This window comes from Ursus arctos, unplaced genomic scaffold (assembly GCF_023065955.2).
Source record: "Ursus arctos isolate Adak ecotype North America unplaced genomic scaffold, UrsArc2.0 scaffold_4, whole genome shotgun sequence".
In the NCBI taxonomy this organism is placed as follows: domain Eukaryota; kingdom Metazoa; phylum Chordata; class Mammalia; order Carnivora; family Ursidae; genus Ursus; species Ursus arctos.
The window spans coordinates 82035483-82053910 of NW_026623056.1; the positions used below are offsets into that span (position 1 = coordinate 82035483).

The 18428-nt window shown below is 43.2% G+C and overlaps 1 protein-coding gene and 1 pseudogene across 1 annotated transcript in view; both read right to left on the minus strand.

Annotated features, from left to right (window-relative positions):
* The window catches only part of TIAM1 (TIAM Rac1 associated GEF 1), a 466206-nt gene that overhangs the window by 428973 nt on the left and 18805 nt on the right, over positions 1-18428 (minus strand). The window contains exon 2 of the mRNA XM_057306891.1: positions 6617-6805. The gene's annotated coding sequence lies outside the window, so the exon portion shown is untranslated. The remainder of the gene's footprint in view (positions 1-6616; positions 6806-18428) is intronic.
* On the minus strand, positions 16192-16292 carry LOC113257227 (U6 spliceosomal RNA; annotated as a pseudogene).

Consider the following 18428-nt stretch of genomic DNA (forward strand, 5'->3'; position numbering starts at 1 on the left):
AGATGCCACATTCCCACAAGGCAAAAGTTGACTGGAACAGATTATCTCTACTGTGTGTTTATTTTTTTGTTTTTATTTAAATTCAATTAACATACAGTGTATTATTAGTTTCAGAGGTAGAGTTCAGTGATTTATCAGTATTATAGAACACAGTGCTCATTACAATTACATCACGTGCCCTCCTTAATGTCCATCACCGTTACCCCATCTCCCCATTCCCCTCCCCTCCAGCAACCCTCAGTTTGTTTCCTACGATTAAGAGTCTCTTATGGTTTGTCTCCCTCTCTGATTTCATCTTGTTTTATTTTTCCTCTCTTCCCCTATGATCCTCGGTTTTGTTTCTTAAATTCCACATATGAGTGAGATCATATGACAATTGTCTATCTCTGACTGACTTATTTCACTTAGCATAATACCCTCTAGTTCCATCCACATCGTTGCAAATGGCAAGATTCCATTCTTTTTGATGGCTGACTAAATTCTGTAGTAAATATATACCACATCTTCTTTTCCATGAATTTGCTGAGAGACATCTGGGCTCTTTCCATAGTTTGGCTATTGTGGACATTGCTGCTGTAAACACTGAGGTGCAGGTGCCCATTGGATCACCACATTTGTATCTCTGGGGTAGATACCTAGGAGTGCAAATTGCTGGGTCATAGGGTAGCTCTATTTTCAACTTCTTGAGGAACCTCAAGAGTTTTCCAGAGTGGCTGCACCAGTTTTCATTCCCCCCAGCAGTATAAGAGAGTTCCCCTTTCTCCGCATCCTTGCCAACATCTGTCATTTCCTGACTTGTTAATTTTAGCCATTCTGATGGGTATGAGGTGGTATCTCATTGTGGTTTTGATTTGTAGTTCCCTGATGATGAGTGTTGTTCAGCATCTTTTCATGTGTCTGTTGGTCATTTGTATGTCTTCTTTGGAAAAAGTCTCTTCATGTCTTTTGCCCATTTCTCGACTGGATTATTTGTTCTTTGCGTGTTGAGTTTGGTAAGTTCTTTATAGATCTTGGTGATTGCATCTGTTTGGATTCTCCTTGGGAACCTGGTCTTCAAACTCTCAAACTCCTCTTCTACTCTCACTTCTCAGGAACAGTTACTGTCCGTGCAGATTTCCAAGGGTGATGTCTTGATGATTCTAAGGGAAAGCAGTTGGTGTTTTCCTTCATCATTTAGATTTCAGTTTGTCAAACAGATATTACTGCTTTTGGTGACAAAGAAAAGGAATGAAGTCAATGAAGGAATTAATTGGGCATTTATTCATTCAGTGGATTCCCACTGTAGCCATTGTGATGGTTAATTTTATGGGTCAGCTTGGTTAGGCTGTGGTCCCAGTTGTTTGGTCAAACACCAGTCTTGATGTGGCTGTGAAGGTATCTTTAGACTTGAGTAAAGCCAGTTACCCTGCACAAGGTGAGTGGACCTTATCCAATCAGTTGAGACCTTAGGAGAAAAGATGAGGCCCATAGAAGAGGAAGCAATTCTGCCTCCAGTCTGACTGAAGACTCAAGACTGCAGCTCTTCCCTGGGTCTCCAGCCTGCCCTGCATGTTTCAGACTTGCCAGCCCACAGAATGATATGAGCCAATTCCCTAACATCAATCTCCTAAAATCAATCAATCAATCAATCAATTTAAAGAGACTTCTTAAAATCAATCTCTTAAAATACATGCATGCACGCGTGTGTGTGCGCGTGTGTGCGTGCGCGTGTACATACATACTATTGGTTCTGTTTCCCTGGAGAACCCTGACTGATACAGCCATTCTGCAGGATAAAAACAGCAGACTCTGCTTTCTTAGGAACTTAATTTTAAAGACTACATAAAAGGCTAGAATTTATTGCTGGCAGAATTACCTTCATGAATCTTAAGTTCTCAGTAACAGACCATCTTTACACAATATGCTGATGAGTGACATATTAGCTGTCCAAAATAGTCCTCTTCCCTGACACCAGAGATGAGCAGATTGCTGTTTCTATGTTTATTCTCAATTGAGCATCAGTTGAAATAATCGCTTGAGGATACATGGCCTTGTTATATCAAAAGTAAGCACCTAAACTACATCAAACTAAAAAGCTTCGGCACAGCCAAGGAAATAATCAACAAAGTGAAAAGACAACCTACTGAATCGGAGAAAATATGTGTAAATCATTTGTCTGGTAAGAGGTTAATATCCAAAATATATAAAGAACTCACACAACTCAACAGCAATAAATCAAGCAATCTGATTTAAAAATGGGTGGAGGATCTGAATAGACATTTTCCCCAAGAAGATATACAGATGGCCAACAGACACATGAAAAGATGCTCAACATCACTGACCATCGGGGAAACGCAAATCAAAACCACAATGAGCTATCACCTCACACCTGTCAGAATGGCTAGTATCAATAAGACAAGAAATAATAAGTGTTGGTGAGGATGTACAGAAAAGGGTACACTTGTATACTCTTGGTAGGAATGTAAATTGGTACAGCCACTGTAGAAAACAGAATGGTAGCAGTTCCTCAGAAAAAAATTGAGGGGTGCCAGGCTGGCTCAGTTGGGAGAATATGCTACTCTTAACCTTGGGGTTATGAGTTCAAGCCCCACGTTGGTGATACAGCTCACTTTAAAAAACAGGTTTATTAAGGGGCGCCTGGCTGGCTCAGTAGGAGGAGCATCTGACTCTTGATCTCAGTGTCGTGAGTTCAAGCCCTACGTTGGACATACAGCTTACTTTAAAAAAATTAAAAACAGCACTACTATATCATGCAGCAATTCCACTTCTGGGTATTTATTCTAAGAAAATGAAAACACTAATTTGAAAAGATATCTGCACCCCCATGTTCCCCGCAGCATTACTTACAAAGGCCAAGACACGGAAACAACCTAAGTGTCCATCGATGGATGACCGGATAAAGATGTGGTATACAACAAAATCCTGCTATTTCTAACACATGGGTGGACCTTCAGGGCACTAAGCCAAGTGAAATAAATCAGAGAGAGAGGCAAATAACACATAATCTCACTTATATGTGGAATCTAAAAAACAAAATAGGGGGCCTAGGTGGCTTAGTCGTTTAGCGTCCGCCTTCGGCTCAGGGAGTGATCCCAGGGTCCTAGGATCGAGCCCTGCATCGGGCTCCCTGCTCCACTGGGAGCCTGCTTCTTCCTCTCCCACTCCCCCTGCTTGTGTTCCCTCTCTTGCTGGCTGTCTCTCTCTCTGTCAAGTAAATAAATAAAATCTTAAAAAAACAAAAACAAAAACAACCAACCAAACAAAAAAGCCCATAGATACAGAGAACAGATTGGTGGTTGCTGGGGCGACAAGCAGGCCAGGAGAGGAATGCGTGAAGAAGAACAAAAAGTACAGTTTTTCAGCTATAAAATAAGTAAGTCCTGGGGATGTACGGTACAGCATGGTGACTATAGTTAATAATAGTGTTTGATATTTCAAAGTTGTTAAAAGAGTAGATTCTTCAAAGTTCTCATCACAAGAAAAAAAATTTATAACTACATTTGCTGACAGATGTTAACTAGAAATGTAGTGATCATTTCACAATGTATAGGAATATGGAATCATTATGTTGTACGCCTGAAACAAATATGTCAGTTAAATACATCAGTAAAACTTTTGTTTTTTCCAGAGAGAGAGAGAGAGAGAGCATGCATGTGGGGGGGCAGGAGAGGAGGAGAGGGAGAGAGAGAATCTTAAGTAGACTCCACGCCCAACATGGAGCCCGACACAGGGCTTGACCTCATGACCCTGAGATCACGACCTGAGCCAAAACCAAAAGTCCAATGTTTAACTGACTGAGCTACCCAGGAGCCCTAAAAGTGGAGATATTTTTTGAATCTAAAGGAACAAAAATTGATTCCACACCTGCTGTGGGTAAAGTACTGAGATAAAACCAAGGTGAATAAGATGTAGCAGCTCTCTTCATGCAACAGAGTCTAGTAGGAAAGTTATGACACGTGTAGTACACAGGCCCACATTTTGATGTCTAAATGTCATTACCAACTAAGAGGAACCTGGGATTCTTTGAGAAAGACCAAACCTCAGGTCTTTGGCAGGGAATGTAGGAGAGGAGTGACATTTCTACTGCAGAAAGCAAGATCAAAGACCAGTAGTGTCCTGTCATGAAAACTCATAACCAACTTGAAGGAATTCCCAAAGCCCCAAGGTGAGAAAATCTGAGCATCAAAACCAATAACGTACAACCTAAATGTCCACTGATGGGTGAATGGATAAACAAAATGTGCTACATACATACAACGGAATAGTATTTAGCCTTTAAAAGGAAGGAAATTCTGATACATACTACAACATGGATGAACCTTATGCTAAATGAAATAAGTCAGTCACAAAGACAAATACTGTGCAATTCCACTTATAGGAGATACACTAGTAGCCAGATTCGCGAGACAGAGAGTAGAATGGTGGGTACCGGGGGTAGGGGGAGGGCAATAGGGAATTCTTGTGTAATGGGTACAGAGTTGTAGTTTGGAGTGATGAGAAAGTTCTGGAGATGGGTGGTGGCCATGGTTACATAACAATGTGAATGTACTGAATGCCACAGTGGCATTTCACTGTGGTGTATTTTACCACAATTAAAAAAAAAAAGTGGCACCTGGCTGGCTCAGTGGATAGAGCATGTGACTCTTGATCTCAGGATTGTAAGTTCGAGCCCCACGTTGGGTGTAGAGATGACAAAAAAAAAAAAAAATAAATATATAAATGGAGGGATGAATGAATGAATGAATAAAAAGAAATGATCACACCCAGGAAAGATGTATCTGGAGATGGACGGTGGTGATGATTACATAACAATGTGAATGTACTTTAACGCCACTGAAGTGTACACTTAGAAACAGTAAATTTATGTATATTTTACTGCAATTAAAAGGAAAAGAATACTTAGAAATGATTATCACCAGGAAAGATGTTCTCTTAATCTAATAAATATATTCTAAGGGTAAAAAAAAAAAAGACTAATAACCATAACTGATTGAAACAAGGGGATTATATAAAAAAGACGCAAGCAGAAGGAAAACGTGCGTGAATGGAAGTCACATGAACTTATGCTCACTTCCACCAGAGGCGAAGATAAGGGAATGAAATTCCAATATGTGTTTTCTCCACAGCCATGCGCAGTTGGCTCCATTCTGACACTATCTACCTGCAGATAGCGTCGGATCCCACAGGGTCAGGGCTCGGGGCCACTAGGCTCCCTCTCCCTCCCCCGCCACCCTTTAGATGCCAGTTCCAAGTCCAAGCTGTTCCCTGTGCTTCTGGTGACAGGCTATTAATTGGAGGATCCCACCCCAGAACTCCCTCCTTGGGTTGAATTAACTTGCTAGCGAGGCTCACAGAACTGAGAGGAACATTTTACTTACTAGATTATCTGTTTATTCTAGAAGAGTATAATGCAGGAACCATTGGATGGAAGAGATGCAGAGGGCAAGGTATGCGGGAAGGGGTGTGGGGCTTCCACGACCTCTCCGAGTGCACTGCTGTCCTAGCACCCCCACCTACTCACCAACCTGGATGCTCTCTGAACCCCATCCTTTTGGGTTTTTATGGAGGCTTCATTACATAGGCATGATTGATGAAACACTGGCCATTGGCAATTGATTCAACCTCTAGCCTCTCTCCCTTCTCCAAAGGTCAGGGGATGGGACTGAAAGTTTCAACCTCCAATCACACGTCTGTTTCCCTGGCAACCAGCCATCAACCTTAGGGGCGTTTCAAAAATCACCACATTGACATAAACTCATGTGTGGCTGAGGGGGGCTTGTTATGAATATCAAGATACCTATTACTATTGTCATGAGCTTCCAAGGGTTTTAGAAGCTCTGAGCCAGGGGTGGGGACAAAGACCAAATATGTATTTTTTTTTAAAGATTTTATTTATTTATCTGACAGGGAAGGGGTAGAGGGAGAGGGAGAAGCAGACTCCCTGCTGAGCAGGGGGCCCAGTGTGGGGCTCTGTATCAGAACCCTGAGATCATGACCTGAGCAGGAGGCAGACACTCAACCGAGCCACCCAGGCACCCCCAAAATATGTATTTCTTATTATAAATCACAACATCACAGACATCTTCAAGGAGAAGTCGTAGAGTGAGTGTGTCTATGGGAGGGGCTGTCCAGGCAGAGCATGCAGCCAAGGGAAGGGCTTGAGGTGGGACAAAAATGGTGTGGCTCAGGGGTAGCACAAGGCCCACCTGGCTAGAAGCAGGAGAGGGTAGTTCGAGAGTAAGAGACGGGGCAAAGAGCTGGCCGGTGGCAAGGGAGGAGGTGGGACATGAGTTCCTGTGGGCTCTTTGATTCGTGTGGACTTCCTGCTGAATGAAGCCAGGAAGGCTGTTGAGCAGAAAGGAGATGCTATAAACTTTAAAAAAATGTGAATAAAGTGTCAATGAAAATGTGAGGCATCACGAACTCTCACACACAGCTGCAGCTGTTTAACCAAGTTCATCCAGTCTGGAGGGAAGTGCCTCGGAACACAGAGCAGTTAAGTGTGTGCCTGCCCATCACGTGGCAAATTCATGCTTGCACAGGGACACAAAGAAATATGTATGAGAAGCTACGTCTCGGGAGCAAAGTGTAGGAGTCAGGGAAGGAATCGGCTCACGTGATGACGGAGGCTGAGAAGTCCCCGGATCTGCAGTCGGCAAGCTGGACAACCAGGAGAGCGGATGTAAGCGCAGTCGGAGGGCAGGAAAAGGTGGATATTCTGACTCAAAGAGGCAGGCAGGAGAAGTTCCGTCTTACTCAGTCTTTTTGTTCTATTCAGGTCTTCAGTGGATGGCATGAGGCCCACCTATATCAGGGAGGACATCTGTTTTACTCAGTCTACCCATTCAAGTGTTATTGTCATTTGAAAAAAAAAAAAACCAACACCCTTACAGACACAGAGTAATATTTGACTAAATGTCTGGGTACCCCATAGCCTGCTCAAGCTGACACATAAAGTTAACTATCATATGAAGTATGGGTAGCAACACAGGTGCCCAACCCAAGGGGATTTATAATTAAAGTGTAGCAAATGGAAAGCATAAAGTGTACTGGTGACCAGTTGAGAGCAATGAAATTGTCTGATATCACAATATGGATAAGATGGGGAACTATAATTATGAGTTAACAAGGTAAAAAACAAAATAGTTTTTACGGAGATTCTAGAATGAGACCTAAAAAATACCCCCCCCCCAGGAAAACCCTAAACCATTAACTCATTACGATATTTAACAAAAGAGCATTTTCCCCTACAAAATGCTTTTGTCACCACTGATGGTAGCTATTGCTCCAACTCCTTACTTGGAATATGGATCATTAAAGGGAAATATGTGGACATTTATCTTGCCTTTCCCACAGAAACCGTATTTCAGGGTGACCAAATAGACCTTACAGAGGAGGCCAGCTGATAAATGTAGAAAAATCGTAATATAAAATCACCGTTGTGTAAACTTTAATGAAATAATTGATTTAAGCAACATTCATCAACAGATGAGAAACCTTTAGGTGAAAGACAGATGGCAAACAGGGTGCCAAGTGTCATGCCAGAGACGACTTGCTGGTTGAAAGGGAGAAACACAATTCTACCACAAGGTCTTAGGCTGTCATAACCAGAACTCACCAGATCTTAGCATTATTAGTAATGGGGCTGCCAGATTGTCTATGCAACCTGGTGTTTTGAAATACAAAGCACAACACATCACTTTTAAATATTCTTACTAAAAATATTTAATATTTTTGTTAAGTCTAAGTAGGATTTGATTTGATTTTAAAGAGAGAGTGAGGTGGGGAGGGGGAAGGTGTAGCGGGGGGGAGGGGCAGAGGGAAAGGGAGAGAGAGGATCTTAGCAGCTTCATACCCAGGGCGGAGCTGGGAGCCCAACTCGGGGCCTGAGCTCATGACCCTGAAATCATGACCCTGAGATCATGACCTGAGCTGAAATCAAGAGCTGGATGGTTAACTGACTGAGCCACCCAGGCGCCCTGTCTAAAGCAAGATTTTAGATGTGAATACCAGGTGACAGGAAGAATAGAGGACAATTTAAATCACCACATGAGGAAGAAACCAGCCAGATCCAGAATGAGGGCCCTTCTGCAGAATAACTGATTTGGTTTTCTTTTTTTTTTTTTTAAAGATTTTATTTATTTAGTTGACAGAGATAGAGACAGCCAGCGAGAGAGGGAACAGAAGCAGGGGGAGTGGGAGAGGAAGAAGCAGACTCCCAGCGGAGGAGCCCGATGTGGGGCTCGATCCCACAACGCCAGGATCACGCCCTGAGCCGAAGGCAGACGCTCAACAACTGCGCCGAGGCGCCCCTGATTTGGTTTTCTTAATATGACAATGACATGAGGAGCGCCCGGTGGCTCAGTCAGCTAAGCTCTTGATTTTAGTTTAGATCACGATCGCAGGGTTGTGAGATGAAGCCCTGCATTGGGCTCTGCACTGGGCATGGAGCCTGCTTAAGATTCTCCGTCACCCTCTCCCCCTCCCCGCCCTCCCTCTCTCTAAAAAAGAAAAAAAAAAAAGACAATGATATGAAACAGAGGAAAAGTTGGGTGCTGTTCTTCCTTTTTTTTTTTTTAAGATTTTATTTATTTATTTGACAGACAGAGACAGCGAGAGAGGGGACACAAGCAAGGGGAGCGTGAGAGGGAGAAGCAGGCTTCCCGCTGAGCAGGGAGCTCAATGCGGGGCTCAATCCCAGGACCCTGGGATCATGACCTAAGCCAAAGGCAGATGCTTAATGACTAAGCCACCCAGGCACCCCAAATTTGGGTGTCGTTCTACACTAACTGAAACAAACCAACTATAATAAAGTTTTGTTTTGTTTTTTAAGGACAACTGGAGAAATTTATGGGCTATGTATAAGAAGACACTAAGGGATTAATTTTCTTATGTGCGACTAAGGAATTATGATTCTGGAAGATACTGTCCTTTATTTAAGGTTGAGCTGCTATGATGTTTGTAATTGACTTTAAAATGCTTCAGGAAAGCATGAAGCAAAAAAAGGCAAAATGGTAATTGTTGAATGTAGGTGATGAGTTCATTAAATCATTCTCTGTACTTTTCTGACTATTTGGCATTTTTTCATATATGGAAATTAGAGCCAGTGGGGCTCTTGGGAGGAAGAAATTCAGGGGTTCTGGGAATCATTTCATGTGCAAATGTCACATCCAACAGAAATTGGTGGGTATAATTCTTGCTGACATATTTATCTTTGCATTAAGCCTGTCTCAGAAAGATTGTTTCCTCAATCCAGTAAGACCACAGAAGTCATGGTAGTTTGAGAGAAATTCGGGGTCATAAAATGGTGAAACTGGCCATGCCCTTGGTGCTCTGTAGTGGATCGGGGACTCCAGGCCAGGGACCAGAAGCCTTAGGTTCCAACCCTGGGGCTTCTCACCTGGGCCTGCTTGTTCTTACTCCAAAGTGGGGATCTGCATCTATTCAGCCCCACAAACCTAACTTATAACCATGTGCAGTGTTCCAGCATGTGGTTAGGAGCTGCTTGGATGAAGGATGTCCCTAAGGGGCTTCCCATCCAGTGGGAAAGACAGAGAGACAGGTTAAGTCCACACACCTGCAAGTGCTGATCAGGGCTATGGAAGCAAACAAAGCATTGAGTAAACACAAAGGGAAGGAATGATTTGGTCTGGGGTCTTGGAAGAGCAACAGGTTTTCTTTTTTAAGCAGTAGAGAAGACATCCCTCCCTCCCCCGCTGGTCACTTCCTGAGCAACAGAACAAAGTGGTGTTTGGGAGAGGCCAGATTAGTGGGAGTGGCAGATGAGAAACCTAAGACCTGATTGTGGCAAATTTCCAAGCAGTTTTTTTTATGCTGGTGCCCAAACCAGCAGATGTTCCAGAGCCACGGAGGAAAGCAGGAAAACCCGGAAGGCTGGTGTTTTCAAAAGGTGATCCTGGCCAAGTAAGGTGTACCAGCTGGAGAGGAGAGAGGACTGAGGTTAACAACCCAAGGGTTGTTAACCTTTTCTGTGCCATGGACTCCTGCTCAGGATAATGTTCCTAAGTGCTGCTATGGTCTGGTTGGTTGTGTCCCTAAGAAATTCGTCTGTTGAATTCCTAACGCCCAATGTGATGGTAATTAGGAAGCAAGGCCTCTGGGAGGTGCTTAGGTCAGGAGGGTGGAGCCCCCATGCACCGGATTAGCGCTCTTATAAAAGAGACCAGGCAGAGCTCCCTGACTCTGATGCCATGTGAGGACGCAGCCAGCAGGAGACAGCATTCGTCAGAACCTGACCTTGCTGGCCCCTGATCTCAGACTTGCAGCCTCCAGAACTGTGATAAATAAACATCTGCTGCTTATAAAGTACCCAGCCTCTGGTATTTTGTTGCAGCAGCCCAAGAGCATTAAGACAAGTGCAGAAAATAAAATACACAGGTTTACAAAGGAAATATTGTTGAAATCCTAACAGCAAAATGTATTTAAAATCTGATATGTAGTGTAGGTGCTTTCCTTATTAATACCCTGAATAACAAGATCTATTGGTGACTCTAATAACTGTTAGGATTTCAAAGGAATGACGAGTGTAAATAATATTCTGTGTCAGTTGTAATGTGATATAAAAACATCTGGAATTTCCATGGGTGACATAGCCATTGGTACTGCTATGCTTTGTTGTTTCATTCATAATTAAAAAGAATAACGATTTTTATGAAGAGGTTGGTGAAAATATCACCCTAACTGTTTTCCCAGACAAGTTTAAGACCCCCCTGAATTCTATCCAAGGACCCCTTGGGGAGAACAGGTAAAGACTCCTGAGCTTGAGGTTGTCCTGTTCACCCTGAAAATAGATACCACACTGATGGGTATATTTTTGGGATCTTGCCAAAGTCGGGGAAGACTCCATTTTCTCTACAAAGTCTGAGTTCATTAACTGATTCTTTGGGGTGAAACAGTTTGGAGTAGGATATTAATGAAGGCTCTAAGTATCTCCCCACAAGTGATTTACTAATTACACAGAGGAAAGAGTACCTGTATGGTGGAGAACTATTCCCGGCATGATAATGTTGACCACCACAGCAAGTGTCCAACATTCAAACACTAGTAACAGGACATCTGAAATCACATTACTCTAGACCAAAATGTGGAACCAGAATAATCTCCAGGAAGCAATCAGATAAGCCCCAGTTGAGAGGCCCTCTACAAAACAAGGCTCTTGTCCTCTTCAGAAACGTAACCGGCATGACAAAGTAAGGTGGGGGAGTGCTTCTAGATTATGGGAGATTAAAGAGATTTGACAATTAAATGTCTTGCTTAATCCATGACTGGAGCCAAGCTTGAAAACAAAGGTTTATAAAGGATATTATTGGAACAATTGGCAATATGTAAACATGAAAAATACATTAAACAATAATATTATATTAATTTTTTGAATTTGACGATTTTTCTGGGATTATATAAGAGAATGTCTTTGTTCTTAAGAGATATACTCTGAATTATTTAGGTGTGAAGGGTACATATTAGTCTTAATGATTCAGCAAAAATGTCTCTATATTAGCTAGATAAATACATAGGTACATATACATACATGTATATCTAGACATATACAAACACGAACATATATGGAGTGTTCATGAGCAAATGTGACAAAAATGTTAACTGGTGAATCTAGATGAAAGATATAAAGAAGATATGTATGGGGGGGTTGACTCAGGAGAGTACCCAGAAGTGATATTTCTAGGTCAAAGGTAAATACTATATACTTTTGTTAGATATTGCTCGATTCCCTTCATCAGAGGATATACTATTTTGTATTCCCACCAGTCACATGTGAGTGCCCACTTCCTCACAGCCTCGCCACAGAGTAGTTTGTCAAGATTTTGAGTTTTTGTCCTGATGACAGGTGCATTGTGGCTTCAATTCTTGTCTTGTGGTGGGCAGAGAACTTGCATTCTTCCACCAGATAAGTGGCTCCTAAGACCTTATTTCAGAGAAATGGCTTCCACTCAGGCTCCAGGGACTTATTCAACCCCAACCCCTCTTTCCTCCCTGTCTAGACAGGTACGGTTAGTTGGATTATAAGAATGGGGTCATCATGGTCACCATCAACATCATTATCAAATTTGCCTAGAGAAAGAAGGCACTCAATGTATTTGTGCCAGTGGTGCCTTTGCATGGACCTGGACAACTTGCCCAGCCATTCTGCTTCCATCTCAACCCACACAGCAGTCTTCTCCAGAGGGCACACAGACAACACCCTCCCCATTAAGTGGGAAAAAGGAGGTTCAAGGAGATGAAGTGGCTTATTCAGCCAGTAAGTGGAGAATCCAGGACTGGAGATCACATGTTCAGATTCCAAGTAAGAGCCTGGAAAGTTACAGAACAGGTCCCAAGACGACCCTCACTTCTGACACCCATGGCAAGTCCAGGGATCCCCACAACCACCCTAAGTTCAAGAATTCACAAGAAGGACTCTCAGAACTTGCTGGAACATATCGTACTCACTGTTATGTATTACAGTGGAAGGATACAGATTAAAATCAGCCAAGGGAAGAGACACATAGGATGGGGCCCAGGAGAGTTCCATACATACACAAAGCCCCCAGCTGTCCTCTCCCAGTGAAGTCATGGATAGTGTCAACTCCTAGAGACAATGCGTAACAATATGCATGGAGTACTGCCAACCAGGAAAGTTTACTCAAGCCATGGTGTGCGGAGTTTTTATCGGGGCTTGATCTCGAGGACGTGGTCGGCTGTCCACATGGCTAACCTCAGGCTCCAGTCTATCCAAGGGTTGAGCTGATACTGCATGACCAAAGCCCTCACCACAAATCGCATTGTTAGACTATCTGGCATGGCACAAGGCATCCAAGTAAACAAAATCACTCTTATCAGGCAGGACATTCTAAGGGTTTAGAGATCACCTCCTGGGGGTTGAGGGCAAAGACCAGATCTCTCTTTGGGCAAGGTTAAATCTTTATTGCCCAATGCCCTTTCTTTGGACTCCATTACAACAAGTGAGGGTACCTGCTCACCATCAGAGAAGCGCTCAGCCTCTGCACCCGCACAAAAGTGATGGAGAAATCCCACCTGGCTGGACAGCAGGACTGGTAATGGAAACTGAGCATAACAGAAGGGAGCAGTGGCACAAGGGAACACAGAAGTGACTCTAATAACGGCCCTCTGCAAGAAAAGTACAGTCGATTTTGGTGGTTGGGAATTTGCGTCCCATACTTTGCTTGTCAAGGGTGGAAGAAAAGTGCTAGTTTGAGCCCACTTGTCTCTGGGGTCAGGCCCAGCTGGCCTTGGTACATTCTCAGTGCATCCAGGACCCCTAGGAGGCACACATTTTCAGTTTAGGCAGCAAAAAGAAAGAAAGAAAAAAAAAAGGAATCCAAAAGATTAACAAACCTCATTCTTCTATCAAATTACATTTGTCGGCGAGGTACTGTTACAATGAAAATTGGCTTGCAATTTGTGCAAAAGGTGTAAATTCACCTCTTCACTCGCTTTTTAAATCTTCGCTGTGGGTATGTTGTTGAGGCTTGGAAAAATATTCTATCCCCAAACAGCACAAAGTTCAATAGAGATGAGGCCAAGTCTTACAACAGAGGGGAGGAGAAGAAGGAGGAGCAGAGAGGGAGCTGGGAGTGCAGAGAAAAGTCTCGTTCACTTTACCTCAGAGCTTTCTCTAAGGGCACTGGTGTGTCCTGAAGGAGGACAGGACACCTTCTCTCTGGTTTCCCAAGCCCATCCCAGCTGTCTTCAGGATTTCCATTCTCTTCAGCCTTCCTTGGATAGGAAGCCACCGCCATAGGCAACCAGTTTTTTTTCCTTCATAATACAGACTAAATCTTGGAAAGACCCAAACCTAACACCTGGGTCACCAAAGCCTTGGTGGGTGCTTATTTTGGGCACAAGACTGAAATAATGAGAAGCCTTGTCATTAATGATTTCGCTCCTCTCCCTCCCCGTCTCATTCCTGTAAAGGAACCAGAAGGTTCCTCCCAGGGATACTTTACTTGTTGATTGACAAATATTTACTGAGCGTCTATTAATGCCAAGCATTGGTGGGAGTGATGATGGGCAGACACAACAAAAATAAACAAACCAGAAAAATACCAGCAGGTGGCCATTGTTTACAGGGGAGTAAAATAGTGTTTGGGTGGTTTTCCTGTGGTCAGAAATGGTCTCTTTAAGAAGGTGACCTTGAGGGGCGCCTGCCTGGCTCATTTGGAAGAGCATGTAACTCTTGATCATGGGGCTGTGAGTTCAGGCCCCACACTGGGTGTAGAGATTACTTAAAAAAAAAAAAAAAGGTGACATTGAAACAAAGACTTGAAAGACAAGAATGAGTCAGCAATGTTAAGAACTTCTGTGGGAAAAGAAAAGGGAAACAACCTTGACTTGATGAAGAAACCCTGACTCGCCCCAGAAAATGTGGAATTAAATAAGGTGAACTGAACTGGCTGAGACATGACTTCCGAGTGTTTGAAACAGAAATTAATCTCCTTTATAGAAAATTAAGAAAGCTACAGTCCTCTCCATGAGGAGGAAAGGCAGGCTACAGAACAGGGCCTTGGGCTGCTCTACTGAAACCTATCAAAAAGGCTCCAGGGTCTTCCTCCAAGACTTGCCCCAATGCGGACCCGTATGATTTCTGGCAGAGTGAAGTGGTAATGAGCAGGGACTCCGGCATCAGAGGGACAAAGCTTTGAGTTCTGGGTGTGTGACCTTAGCCAAAAACTTAATGAGCTGGAGCCTCCGTTTCCTCATCTCAAAAAGGGGTATAATGAACCCTCCCACTGAGGGAGCCCAGAAGGGCCCAATGCAATGGCCCAGCACACAGGACCCCACAGGGTGATGCCCAGCTACACATCACAGGTCCTTGGAATGGCCCGGGAGGACTGCTCAGTGGGATAAGCAGGGTTCCCTTTGGTGGCCCAAAGGTAGGGTTGGGAAAGGGGGTAAGGAACACCTTTACTGACTGGTGGGCTCTTTTCTAGCAAACTCTTAGCAAAGGACAAAGGGCACTATTTCAAGCTGCTGGTTATATAACTGGTTACATAACTGCCTAAGGGGAAACATAACTCTATGGAAGGCTGTGATTTAACAGAATCACTTGTAATTGTTGTAAAAGAAACCATTTCCCCACACCAGCATGGAAACAGCTGGTATAACAGGCAATGCAGGGGGCTTGCGACCATCTATAACATTCTGATTTTCAGGGGTTGTCAAGATAAACTGAAAGAAAAGGGTGAGAGTAAGCCCATCTTTTTTTTTTTTTTTTTTTTTTTTAGTAAATAGGTAGATATATTTTATTTGTCAAAAGTAAATGTTAATTTTATTTAGGGTTTTGGGATACAATAGATCAGAATTCCAGTGCTGGTTGGGTAGCCTTGGGCAAGCTGCTTAACCCTTGCTACTCAAAGTGTGGTCCCCACGTCAGCAGTAAAGGGTCACCTGGGAGCTAGATGGAAATGTACAACTTCAGGCCCCACCCCAGATTTGCTGAATCAGAGCCTGTATTAACCAGATCTCCAGGTGATTTTATGCATGTGACAGCTGGGGAAGCATTCATTTTATTGCATACCTGAAACTAATATAACACTGTATTTTAACTAACTGGAATTACTGTTACTATTATTGTTATATTTTTTAAGTAAGCTCTGTGCCCATCGTGGGGCTTGAACTCATAACCCCAAGATCAAGAGTGTAGGCTCTCCCTAATAACCCAGCCCCTTAACTAACTGGAATTATATGAAAACTTAAAAAGCCAAAAAAGAAAAAAAACAAAAAAGAGACTGGGGAAGCATTGATTTAACATCTCTGAGTGTTGCTGTCCTAAGAGAGGGGCCAAAGTGGCTTTTAAACAAATTAAATATAAATATAACCAGCTTTTTTTTTTTTAATTTGCTAAGTCATTCTCACCAATTTATTCTTCCAAACAAGCTTTCAAATCCTTCGTCAGTACTCCACACACACACACACACACACAACCAAAAAACCCACTGGAATTCTCGTTAGAACTACATTAAAAATATAAAATAATTTGAGAATTGATATCTTTATAATATTTGCTCTTCCTATTCAAGAACATGGGCTATCTCTACATTTATTCAGTCTTTTTATTTTTTATTCAAGTATAATTAATATGCAGTGCTATATTAATTTCAGGTGTACAATACAATGATTCAACAATTCTATACATTATTCAGTGCTCATCATAATAAAAATATGGAACACCACAAATTTGTGTGTCATCCTTGTATAGGGGTCATACTAATCTTCTCTGTATAGTTCCAATTTTAGTATATGTGCTGCCAAAGCAAGCAATAAATATAATCAGCTTTTTAACAATTAAAAATTAAGCAGGGGGCACCTGCCTGGCTCAGTGTTGGAGCATGTGACTTTTGATCTCAGGGTTGTAAGTTTGAACCCCATGTTGGGTATAGAGATTACTTAATAAAATCTCGTTTTTTAAAGATTTTATTTATTTATTTGAAAGAGAGAGAGAGAAAGTGTGCACAAGCGAGGGGGAGGGGCAGAGGGAGAGGGAGAAGCAGACTCAACGCTGGGCAAGGGAGCCCGACGTGGGGCTTGATCCCAGGACCCTGGGATCATCACCTGAGCTGAAGGCAGGCACTTAACAGACTGAGCCACCCAGGTGCCCCAAACGTAACAAAAACTTAAAAAAAAAATTAAGCAGAACAGAAAGTAAAATGAAAAGCAAAATCCTCCTCTGTCCCCCAATACCCTACAATTCCTGCCCCCTACTAGCCACTCTCTGAACCTCCTCCAGCTTGGCCCAGTACTGTGTCTTCCTCCTTTGCAGGCAGGCAACCCCCACACTCTAGGCATTATTTGCCTTGAGTTTGGGGGGTAGCAGTGGAAAATCACCCTTCCCTCCTACAAGCCAACATGCTCTTCAAAGAAATGCTCACTTTGATCAGCCTGATAGATCCCTCCCTTTCTCCTATCGAGCCCACAGGAGGGCATGGTTCCAGGTCAAAAACTGGTCCAGCCATCTATTAGCAAGTTATGAGGGGAGATCCCTACACCTCTCTTAAGAATGTTGGGGTCTTGGGGCACCTCGGTGGCTCAGTCAGTTAAGCATCTGCCTTCAGCTCAAGTCATAATCTCAGGGTCCTGGGATGGAGCCCTGTGTTGGGCTCCCTGGTCAGCAGGGAGTCTGCTTCTCCCTCTCCCTCTGCCCCTTCCCCATTACTTGTGCTCTCTCTCTGTCTCTTTCAAATAAATAAATAAAATCTTAAAAAAAAAAAAAAAGAATGTTAAGATCTTGTCACATGTAACTGCTATTCTTGGTTTGGGGCTTCATCTGATATTCCCAGACAGGAGTCTGTTACAGTCTTCCAAATCTGGCAGTCCATGGATTGACCCCAGAGACTTGATCTGTCTCAATGATCATTTCATGGTCAGCTCCTTCGGTATGAATGTGACATGACTGAAATAGGCCTTCCCTTCATGTGGGCCATCCCAGCTGCTCTAACGGGAATCAACCAGCATCTTGGGATTCCATTACTAGTCAGACAGCTTCTGTCTTTCTCTAGTTTTAAGAGTCTGGGCATCTTGGCCCAATCTAAAATTTGAGGTTCTCACCCATCATCGCAATTAATGAACAACAAATATTATATACTCGGCTAATTTCTATGTAAAATGATTCTAGTACCAATCCCAATGGGTGTGTGTTGGGGGTGTGTGCTCCCCACGCTGTTCAACAAGTATCTGGACATCAGCTAGCTGTCCTACAGTTTGACTCAATTCTGCCACTATCTACCCAGAGAGAGCATCAGATTCCACGGGTGAAGGCCTCAGCCCTATATGTCTGTCTCCCCACCCCCCAAACTCAGAAGCCCATCCTAAGCCCAGTTTATCACCTGGGCTTCTGACTGACCAGCTATAGATTGGAGGTTCCAATGACCCCCTCCTTGGGCTTGATTAATTTGTTAGAGCAGCTCACAGAACTTACGAGGAACATGTTACTTACTAGATTTCTGGTTCATTTTAAGAGGATATAACTCAGGAACAGCCAGGTGGAAGAGATGCCCAGGGCAAAGCTTGGGGAAAGGGTGTGGAGCTTCCATGCCCTCGCCAGGCATGCCACTCTTCCTAAATCTCCATGTGTTTACCAACCCACAAGCTCTCTCAACAAGTCCTTTTAGGTTTTTATGGAGACATCATCAGATAGGCTTGATTGATTAAGCCACTGTCCACTGGTAACTGATCCAATGTCCAGGCCTTCCCTAGTCTTGGTCAGGGACTTCCAGTTCTAACCCCCTAATCCCATCGCTGGTTCTCAGGCAAACAGTTCCCATCCTCAGGTGCTTCCAAAAGTCACCTCATTAATGTTCTTATCACTTAGGGAATTCCAAGGGCTTAAGGAGCTCTGGGCCAGACATGGAAGGAGACCAAATATATATTTCCTCACAATATCATACTTGACACAA